The following is an 11,092-nucleotide window of genomic DNA, read 5'->3' on the forward strand; positions in this document are numbered from 1 at the left end:
TTTCGGATGTGCATAGACTATAGACAACTGAATAAGGTAATTTTTAAGAACAAGTATCCTCTTCCTCGCATCGATGATTTGTTCGATCAGTTACAAGGTGCTTGTACCTTCTCAAAAATCGACTTGAGATCTGGTTACCTTCAGTTGAAAATACGGGCAACGAATGTGCCCAAGACTGCTTTTCGGACCAGGTATGGGCATTATGAGTTCTTAGTAATGTCTTTTGGTCTTACGAATGCCCCTGCTGCTTTCATGAGCTTGATGAATGGGATTTTTAAGCCATATCTTGATATCTTTGTCATCGTATTCATCGATGATATATTGGTATACTCAAAGCGCAAGAAGGAACAAGAGGAGCACTTGAGAATTGTATTAGAAATGTTGAGGGAGAAAAAGCTTTATGCCAAATTCTCCAAGTGTGAGTTTTGGCTAGATTCAGTGTCCTTCTTAGGGCACGTGGTTTCTAAGGATGGAGTGATGGTGGATCCATCTAAAATTGAGGCAGTAAAGAATTGGGTAAGACCTACTAATGTGTCAGAAGTAAGGAGCTTTGTCGGTTTAGCTAGCTACTACCGCCGATTTGTCAACGGGTTCTCTTCTATTGCTTCCCAATTGAAAAGCTTGACTAAAAAGAATGTTACATTCGTATGGTCGGACGAGTGTGAAGAAAGCTTTCACAAGCTCAAGACTTTGTTGACTACTGCACCAATTCTCACCTTGCCCGGGAAAGGTAAGAATTTCATTGTCTATTGTGATGCATCCTATTCGGTTTTGGGTGCAGTGGTAATGCAATAGAAGAATGTAATTGCTTATGCTTCGAGGTAATTAAAGGTGCATGAACGTAACTATCCGACCCATGACTTGGAGTTGGCTGCGGTAGTGTTTGCATTAAAGCAATAGAGACATTATTTATAAGGGGTTAAGTGTGAAGTCTACACTGATCATCGTAGCCTACAGTATGTCTTTACTCAGAAAGATTTGAATTTAAGACAGAGAAGGTGGATGGAACTACTAAAGGATTACGGCATCACTATCTTGTATCATCCGAGAAAGGCTAATGTTGTGGCAGATGCCTTAAGTGGAAAGGCAGGGAGCATGGGAAGTCTAGCCCACTTGTAATTTTCTAGACGTCCATTGGCTAGAGAGGTTCAGACTCTGGCTAATGACTTTATGAGGTTAGAGGTAAATGAGAAAGGAGGATTGTTGGCTTGTATGGAGGCAAGATCTTCCTTTCTTGACAAGATTAAGGGAAAGAAGTTTAATGATGAGAAATTGATCCAGATCCGAGATAAAGTGTTGCGAGGAGAGGCTAAAGAAGCAACAATCAATGAGGAAGGTGTTTTGAGAATCAATGGAAGGGTGTGTGTACCCCGCGTTGAAGATTTGATCAACACTATTCTGACAGAGGCTCATAGTTCAAGGTACTCTATACATCCTGGTGCAACCAAGATGTATCGTGACCTAAAGCAACATTTTTGGTGGAGTAGGATGAAGCGTGAAATTGTGGAGTTTGTTGCCAAATGTCCAAATTGTCAGCAAGTAAAGTATGAACACCAAAGGCCTGGAGGAACACTTAAGAGAATGCCCATTCCCGAATGGAAGTGGGAGAGAATTGCAATGGACTTCGTGGTTGGTCTTCCAAAGACAATGGATAAGTATGACCCCATTTGGGTAATTGTTGATAGGTTAACTAAGTCTGCTCACTTCATTCCGGTCAAGGTGACTTACAATGCAGAGAAGTTAGCCAAACTTTACATTTCGGAAGTTGTTCGGTTGCATGGGGTTCCACTCTCCATCATATCAGATAGAGGTACTCAATTTACTTCTAAGTTTTGGAAAATATTACATGCGGAATTGGGTACTAGGTTGGACCTTAGTACTGCATTTCACCCTCAGACCGATGGTCAGTCTGAGCGAACGATTCAAGTATTGGAGGATATGCTTCGTGCATGTGTGATAGACTTTGGTGTTCATTGGGATCACTTCTTACCCTTAGCCGAGTTCTCATACAACAATAGCTATCAGTCAAGTATTGATATGGCCACATTTGAGGCACTGTATAGGAGGAGATGTAGATCTCCCATTGGGTGGTTTGATGCATTTGAGGTTAGGCCTTGGGGTACTGATCTTCTGAGGGAATCTTTAGATAAAGTAAAATGCATTCAAGAAAAGCTTTTAGCGACTCAAAGCAGGCAGAAACAATATGCGGATCGAAAGGTTAGAGACATGGAGTTTATGGAAGGTGAGCAAGTCTTGCTGAAGGTTTCACCCATGAAAGGGGTGATGCGGTTTGGTAAGCGAGGTAAACTTAGTCCAAGGTACATTGGTCCATTTGAAGTTCTGAAACGCGTGGGGGAGGTAGCTTATGAATTGGCCTTACCCCCAGGACTGTCAGGAGTGCATCCGGTATTCCATGTGTCTATGTTGAAAAGATACCATGGGGATGGAAACTATATTATTCGTTGGGATTCAGTTTTGCTTGATGAGAATTTGTCTTATACAGAGGAGCCTGTTGCCATTCTAGATAGAGAAATTCGCAAGTTGAGGTCGAGGGAGATTGCATCCATCAAAGTTCAATGGAAGAATTGACCAGTTGAAGAGGCCACTTAGGAGAAGGAGGCTGATATGCAAGAAAAATACCCACACCTGTTTACAGATTCAGGTACTTCTTTTCGCCCTCGTTTTTCTTCTTGTGATCGTTCGAGGACGAACGATGGGTAAATTGGTATCTATTGTAACGACCTATTTAGTCGTTTTGAGCAGCAGATTTTATTTCTGGGAAAACTGTCTGAGTTGACGGAACCCATGACGGACCGTCATGGGCACGACAGACCGTCGAGGGGGTCTCGTTCCAAAACACTTAGAATTCTGAAAAAAGGGTACTGAAATCGACTCTCTGAACTTTGTAACGGAATGGCAGGACGGACCGTCGTAGGCACGACGGACCATCACACATCTTCCACAGGAATTAAGTCTCTGAACTTTGTGACGGAGGCAGCAGGACGGACCGTCGCAGGCACGACGGGCCGTCACAGGCTGCGTAATCCCAGTCTGAGTCGGATTTCTTTAAATGTTTTAAGGGAAGTTTTGGACTATTCCTGCTTTAATTATAAAGTTAGTGGTTTAGTATTCATAACTCAATTACTTGGGGGTTAAAAGAGGTAACCTTGAGTTAATTAGTGGGTTACTATTGCCATCTTTTATACTTAATTATATGCTAATTAGGGTAAAAGAAAGTGGGTTTGAATAATAAAAATAGAAAGAACAAGAGAGGGAAAAACGATTGAGAGAGAGAGACGAACGAAGAGGAAAAACAAAGCTTTGGGGAATTTGCTTGCTTGATCAAGAATCTTCGGTGGAGGTAGGTTATGGTTTTTATACTATTCGTAGTAAACTCTTAATAGCGAATGATATGTATTGGTAGTATTGTAAACCCTTCTATATGCTTAATTGTATGCTTGCAGGAATGTGATTATATAATTGTGATAAAATAAGCCTGATGAAGCTATTGAATCCTAAATCTTGAAAACCCTAATCTACTTTGTTAATGATGATGACTTGGTATAAAAGAAGGCTTGAGGAACGAAAGTAGTGAGATTAGGGGATCGGGTGCCACGTTTCGGTACCAGGATAGAATGAGGATCGGCGTGTCACGTTCCGACACAAGGATAGTATATGGATTGGGTGCCACGTTCCGGTACAAGGATAGAATGAGGATCAGAGTGTCACGTTCCGACACCAGGATAGTATATGGATCGGGTGCCATGTTCCGGTACCAGGATAGTATATGAGGATCGGAGTGCCACGTTCCGGCACCAGGATAGTATATGGATCGGGTGCCACGTTCCGGTACCAGGATAGTATATGAGGATCAGAGTGTCACGTTCCAACACCAAGATAGTATATGGAGCGGAGTGTCACGTACCGACACGAGAGGAATAAAGATAATGAATCTTGAAAGATGTTAATATACTCGATTTAATGAACCTAATTCCCAAATGAGTATGGTATTAAGGCTTGAGTCCACATGGGTGTACTTGGCGTTATTTACTAATGATTATAGTACTTGATATTGCTACTGATTGAGTATTGTAGTTGATTTTATGATGTTATCTGATATATACTGTTTTCTATTTTGAGTTGGCCGATGATATCTACTCAGTACCTGTGTTTTGTACTGACCCCTACTTGTGTTTTTCTTTCTTTGTTATTTGTGGAGTACAGCAAACGTACCGTCGTCTTCAACTCAACCGCAACTCTAGCCAGTCTTCATCACACCAGATTTCAGGGTGAGCTAAAGCTTCTAGCTTGGACTGGATCTTCTTCTTCATGTCTTGATGCCTTGAAGTTCCGGCATGGACTAGCTTTTTATTAATTTTAGCTTCTTAGAATACTCTTAGTTTAGTAATTTGATCATAGATGTTCTTGTGGTGATGACTTCCAGATTTTGGAGATAATGATAAGTTTTGAGTTTAGAAGTTATTAATTGATTTCGTTAATGAGTTTTAAGTCTTTCGCATTATTTTCTATTATTATGGTTAAAATGTTGGGGTTTAGATTGGTTGGTTCGCTCACATAAGAGGATAAATGTACGTGCCACTCACGACACGTTTTGGATCGTGACAAACATTTCATAATATCAGTTTTGAATTTGGCAGGTAAATTCGAACGTCCATAATTCTTTCTTTCAACATTAGTCAAATCTCTTAATAATATTAATAACTCTAAACTAGTTTTCTGGTGCTAATAAATAGTTATGCTCTCTAATTTGAGTTTTTGTTGCACTAAAAGTGTCGTTCGAAGCTACTGAAGATGCTTGGATAACTAGTACATCTCGAACCACCAGGTGAAGGTTTGAAATTCCCTTGTTGTGATTCCTCCACCAATCTAAAAGGTCAGGTACACCCTATGCATCCTTAATAGTTTGTGTTCCTTGATTAAAATATTCATCAAAATCATTCTTTTCATTAGAAGCAAGACCAAGATAATTTTCTAGCATATCATCAGTATTATCTTCTCTATATCTACACTAGAAATTTTCGGTTCTACATTATGTACTGCTTCATTCATTCTACGAGAATTATACAAGTTATACAATTTTAATTTCTAGCTTTAATTTTTGTATTATCTTTAGCTATTGTCAAGCTAGGTTTTTCGTAATCTTCAATATCTAAATTAAATATATTTTTCAACCACTCTTGATGCACCTAAGTTCTTTGTAAGTTGTGTTTAGTAAAAAAGCAGATAAAGAAATTTGAGGAATAGGAAAAAAAAATTTGAATTTTTGAATCATAGACTTAACAAAATCTTCTAACCTTTGATTAGTTTTGAATTTATAAAATTTACTAGAAATGGCATGAATATATGGTAAAATGGAGTAAATAGTTGAATAATAACGCCAAGATATTTTTTTTAGCTAGATAAAAAAATTATAAAAAGTCTTGCGTCATTTCAATTATTATTAACAAGTCTGTAGTCAATATTTGAACTATGAGCATTGTAAATCATTTGCAAAGGATTTTATATTCATAAGCGATTTGAAATATTTCAAATAAAGAATTAGATATAGTAAACACTAATTTTGAAAATATTTTTTTTAGGGGAGAGTTTAAATTCATGACAAGATTTTTAAATTCTCTACGTCTAGCCTTTAATTGATATTTAAAAATAAAATAAAATTCAGTTTCATATTTTATGCAACCATTATTTTACACTATTATACCATCTCTAACAATCAAATCATATGTGTGTGCAGAATACCTAATATGGAAATCATCAATATAAATATGATAAAGTGTCGATTTTAGTATTTCACCAATAGATGTATTATTAGAAGAATTATCTAGGGTGACACTAATTTCTTTATTTCAAATTCCATAATTTGGTAAAACATCTATAATAGTTTGAGCTATGTAATTACCGATTTTATACATTTCATTACATTTATATCCTAAAACTACTTTTTTCATATTCCAATTTTCATTGATCAAATGGCTAATAATAGTAAACTAATCAATACCATCAACATTACAACTCATATCCTAATTAATAGTAAATTCACAAATATTTCAACAACATAAACAACGAAGATATTTAAAATGTTGACCTTGATAATTAAAAACAATTTTTTTATTTGAGTTTCTTGAAAAACGTCTAAAATGAGGATTATACACAATTTAAATAAATGAACGAAATCAGAATTTTCAGCAAACATGAATTGTGGTTGTTCTTTCGTTTTCTAGGATTTTACTTCAGTGTTGTTTTATGCGGATTTATTAGGGGGTTTGTGCACCTTTATTTCTCTTATATTAGAAAAGGCTTGTTCAACATGCCTGTTTCATTGCTGTCAAGGGTATTTCTGTCTCTTTACTTGCCTATTAAAACTACGTGTCTTCCTCATGTACCATTAATTTACACCTCACTTTGTGTCTGTCTTCATCAATTCAGTGCATAGCAAGATTCTTCTTTTGCATTTCATCTAGGTATGACTCTTCCATGTTTTCATTGAGTTTTTTTTTATCATCTTTCTTTTCCTTAAAATTGAAGTCCGACAATCAAATTTAGGTGTGTGAATATATCAAATTTGATCTAGGTGTGTGAAAATTTTCTTCTTTTTTCATGTTATTGTTGTCCAATTTTCCTTGTGTTTTGGAAGTCCCAATAATTTTCATCTGTATGCGTTCAATTTTGGCTGGGTGATTATGATTTCCATGTTTTATTTTGGATTTCTGTTTCAGATTTTTGTTGAGTTTTGTCACATGCAGTAATTAATTTGGGCTTTGAATTTTCTTTCTCAGAATTCTTTTGAACTTCCTCCATTCATGTATGGGGTTTTCATCGGAATCAATTTCTTGGGTTCTTGAGTGTTTGGCTTGGAGTTTCTTCCCCTTATTGAATTGATGTTTTTGCTTCATAGGTTTGAGGGTATTTTAGTCTTTTTAGTACTCCATTTTGGGTTACGTGTCCTACGGTTTATGCACACCAAAAGTTCTCCTTTCTCCAGCAATCTGTTGAGGTAAGCTTCTTCATATTGTTTCTTTGGCTTTTTTGTGATCTTCTTTGTTTTTCCCAAAATTGATGATTTTTTCTTCTTTTTCAGTTGGTTTTAGTGTTGATGTTCAGTTTTTGTTATATGGTTGTGTTTTTTCTATTTTGTTACTGATTTTTGCTTTGTTTATTACATGCAACAATTAATTTAGTCTGTCTTCATCATAATTCTTTTAAATCTTATATGTTCATAGATGGTTCTTTGTCGAAATTAACTTTTTGGGTTCCTTAATTTTAGTTGTTTTTTCCATCATACTTCTTCTGGACTTCCTCTGTTTGTATATGTTGGTTTTCCATTGGAATTAACTTTTTGGGTTTCTTCATTTTAGTCGTATACTGTTGTGGGTATCGCTTTGAGTTTTTTTTATACATCGTTGCATTAACTTTTTGAAATTATTTTCATTTACAGCGTGAAAATTTAAAGATCTACAACTACTTATGCCAGAATTTGAACTATCGATGTGTCTTCTTAGCAAATTCAAGGATCTGGAACTACTTATACGAATTTGAACTACAGTTATGTTCGTTGATTGTTTCTTACGCCCTTTATTCCGATTTTGCTCTTTGTCCTACATTAGATACCTCTATGAGCTTTCTTGCTATTATTAAGGATATTTTGGACTTTCTATTTTCAACAAGGTGTTTAACTTGTTCCTACTCTGAAATGAATGTGTTAAAGGAAACTTAACAGAAGGATAACAATAAGATTAACAGCAAAATAAGACTAGAACATGAAAATTAACATCTTGATCATCAGCTTGTTCAATATGAAATAGATTCCAGCTTATCCAGTGTCTTCTCAATATCTTCTTTAAGACTTAGAATTGCTACCTTAAGCTCCTCCACATTTTCCAATAATTCATCTCTTAATAACTAAGAAAAACTGCATTCAGCATTGCAGTGCTGCAAAATTAACCGAATATTAGTATAACAAGACTATTCTCAAGTACAACTAACAATTCTATCAAAAAGTTGCTACCAAATAAAACACACAAAAAAAGCAAATGTACCTTAGGACAAGCAAAATAAACTTTATCCTCAGTTTCTCTTGGAACTGTTACTTGGGGCACATTCAGTAATTCGTTGGGGTTGGATGGAGAAACTGTTCCTGTTTCATTGGAGTCTGATAATCCAATTTTTTCAGCAGATGCAGCATTTTGCTTTAGAGTTCATTTGATGATTGAGGGGACAGACCATTGTTTTCTTCTTCAACAGCATCAGCAGATTGAGCATGGATCATGCCATTGTTTTCTTCTTCCTTAATACTCTCATTGGACATCACGTTCACAGAGACTAATGGAGTAGTGTCTACCGTCATCTCAGGTACAACAACAGATTCACCCAACTCTACACTTTCAACAACGCACCTAGAATTCTGAGACACAAATTATATTCATTAGGTGAATATTGAACAAGATATAAGATAACCAATAAAGTAAGAGTAGTGAGAGATTTATTGGTTTTGATGAGAAAGACAACAACTTGTTTGAGCTCGAATGGAGTAGGTTAGTGTTGTGGATTTTTGAATTGCCGTTAATGGAGTCTTGGAGTTTTGGAGAGTGAAGTAGAGATGCCAAGCAAATAGACTTCAACATAGTCTTAGCTTCAATGTTTGCTGCTAATAAAACATAAGCTTATATAGTATAGTACTTTTTTGTTGTTGTTCGGTACTAGCATAGTTGCATTAGGATTTAATTTAATTCCATGTCAACTTCATATAGTTGGTCGATTTTGCTATGAATTATTTAAACTGAACATGTTGAATTATTCAGTGCTAGAATTTCTATTTTTATTGTTATGTTTTGATTTTTGGTGGTGTGCTTTCTTCTTGATAGTTGATTTGCAGGATGCAGATGAACTCATTGTGCCTTTTCACACCAATAGTAGAGCAATTTGAGAAGTAGTGAAAGGTGTGGTCAATAATTTTTTTTGGTCTCTATTGCCATCTTTAAAATAAGAGATCATATTAACAACTGAAAGGCGAAAAAATTTCGTAGTTGCATCTCTATTCTTGTTTTGTTAATTGATATTTTTATTCGTCCATGTTGCATTTCAAAGCTTTTTTTATCACTTGCAGTAATTAATTTGTTCCTCTTTCTTCGTTATTCTTTTTAATTTTTTTTTGTTCATATGGGTTTATGGTGTAATTAACTGAAATTTTTTTTACTAAGGATTTGATTCCAAGTGAATCAACTTTCTAGGTTTATAAATTTTAATCTTTCATTGTTATGGGTTTAGCTTGGAGTTTCTTCATATCATTGCATTAAAGTTATGAAATTATTTTCATTTGCAGTGTGAAGTTAAGGATATACAACTACTCTACGAGAATGTCATCTACGGGTATGTCCGTTAATGTTTTCTTCCGCCTTTTATTTTGATCTCCCTTTTCGTTGTGTATTAGTTTTCTCTATCTTCATTGAGTTCAGTAGAGAATATTAGCAAACCATAGTTTTCAGATCCACTTTGAGTATTTGATTGACAACAAACATGTCATGGCACCAAATATCTTTCACCATAAGGCTTTGACCTAGCCCTATCACCTATCTTGCAAGTTCTCATAGATTCTTGAGCTTTTTATATAATAATCAAAAGCAAAATTAGGAAAAATCAAAACAAATAAAAGATATATGAAGGGCAAAAACAACATTTCATATAAAATTTGGGCATGTTAACAGGCGCACCTGCATCTTTATATAGTTCTTCAATCGCCACAACCAACGTTTTTTTTCTCATTCCATCGCTAGCCAAGTACTTGTTGAATTGTATAAGCATCATTACCAGTTAAACAACATAAAATTTATTATTTAGAAATCATTTGGTGTAAGGTCACAATTAAGTTGAATTAAAGCGAGGAAATATGACTATAGTCTATAGCTATGGGGACTACTCAAGAAAATTACGGTTGGTATTGTATACTATTTGTATGTTGTGTTTCATCCACGTGTAGATATAAGAGAATGTATTTTTGCATCCTTAAATGTAAGTACTTAGTATAACTGTAAAATTATAAATACAAAAAGAAAAATGAACTTACAGACACAATAGGATCATATGAGGGTGAATGGTTTTGGGATAGGAGCACAGCTATGAGAAATAGGCGCATACACGAAGTAGTCACAATTGATTGAGAAGTTAGATCGAGTCTGATCTTTGCTACAACTAATATAAGGGAGGACTCTAGAATAATTATAATCCTTTCATATTTCATCATTTCACTAATTCATGGAGAAGTTATGGTGGAATCATAACCTCATCGTGAATATATCATTGTTGAAAGGTGACTAGAAAGGTAAGATCAAGAACAATAATTCATTTTGAGATTAACAAATTAGCATTTAGTGAACTACTTGTCATTATTTCTAATGTTTGGAGTTTTGTAGACAGTAAAATCTTCTAAATAAATCAAAGTTACATAATCTAGGTGTTGGCACTAGATTATGAGCTCTAAATCTCTGTCTCCTAAAGCTCTGTATCTTATTTATTTCACCATCTAGAAAACGTGGCGATTAGGCCAATATACGTATATTTTATTCAATTGGTTTCATTTATTTCACACTCTCTTTTCAGCTCAGAAAGCAAGGAGTATTGCATCGACACCAGTACACACTATCAGATCAGCCCCTTCCTTTCTCTCGCAACCAAAGCGAGAGCTGGGAAGGTTGTCAACGAACTCTCTGGATTTTTTATTTTTCTATCATGTGTACAAAGATATAGGGTATGAACTGCAACTGGATATTATAAAAAAAATTCATCCTTTGGTAATCAAATTGTAAAAATATTAGTGTACTTTAGACATTAGTGACTCTATTTGCTATCATCTTGCACAATCAATGAGCTATCACAACATAAATGTTTTAGTTTTGATCTAATTGAGTGTCATTTATTCACATATTTTGGAATGTTCTTTCCAAATGGATTAGTTCTAAATTATCCATAAAACAACTATCATTACTGCTAATGTGGTCACTCTTCTACGTGGATGTGGACCTCTTGTTTGTTAATTTGCATATCCATCTGCGTATATATATCTATGTGTGGTATTAGA

At 35.2% G+C, this 11,092-nt stretch overlaps 1 long non-coding RNA gene across 2 annotated transcripts; it reads left to right on the forward strand.

The window, feature by feature from the left end:
* The first annotated feature begins 6,377 nt into the window (after nt 1–6,377).
* On the forward strand, nt 6,378–10,840 carry LOC104644602 (uncharacterized). 2 transcript variants are annotated; one of them, XR_011212537.1, is made up of 6 exons: nt 6,378–6,482; nt 6,917–7,015; nt 8,195–8,370; nt 8,883–8,957; nt 9,341–9,387; nt 10,615–10,840. It is a non-coding gene; the product is annotated as an uncharacterized lncRNA (long non-coding RNA). The 2 variants fall into 2 exon arrangements; XR_738498.4 differs by lacking the exon at nt 6,378–6,482 and having other exon boundaries at nt 6,490–7,015.
* The last annotated feature ends 252 nt before the right edge of the window (nt 10,841–11,092 follow it).

The sequence above is a fragment of the Solanum lycopersicum genome, chromosome 11, assembly GCF_036512215.1.
Source record: "Solanum lycopersicum chromosome 11, SLM_r2.1".
In the NCBI taxonomy this organism is placed as follows: Eukaryota; Viridiplantae; Streptophyta; class Magnoliopsida; order Solanales; family Solanaceae; genus Solanum; species Solanum lycopersicum.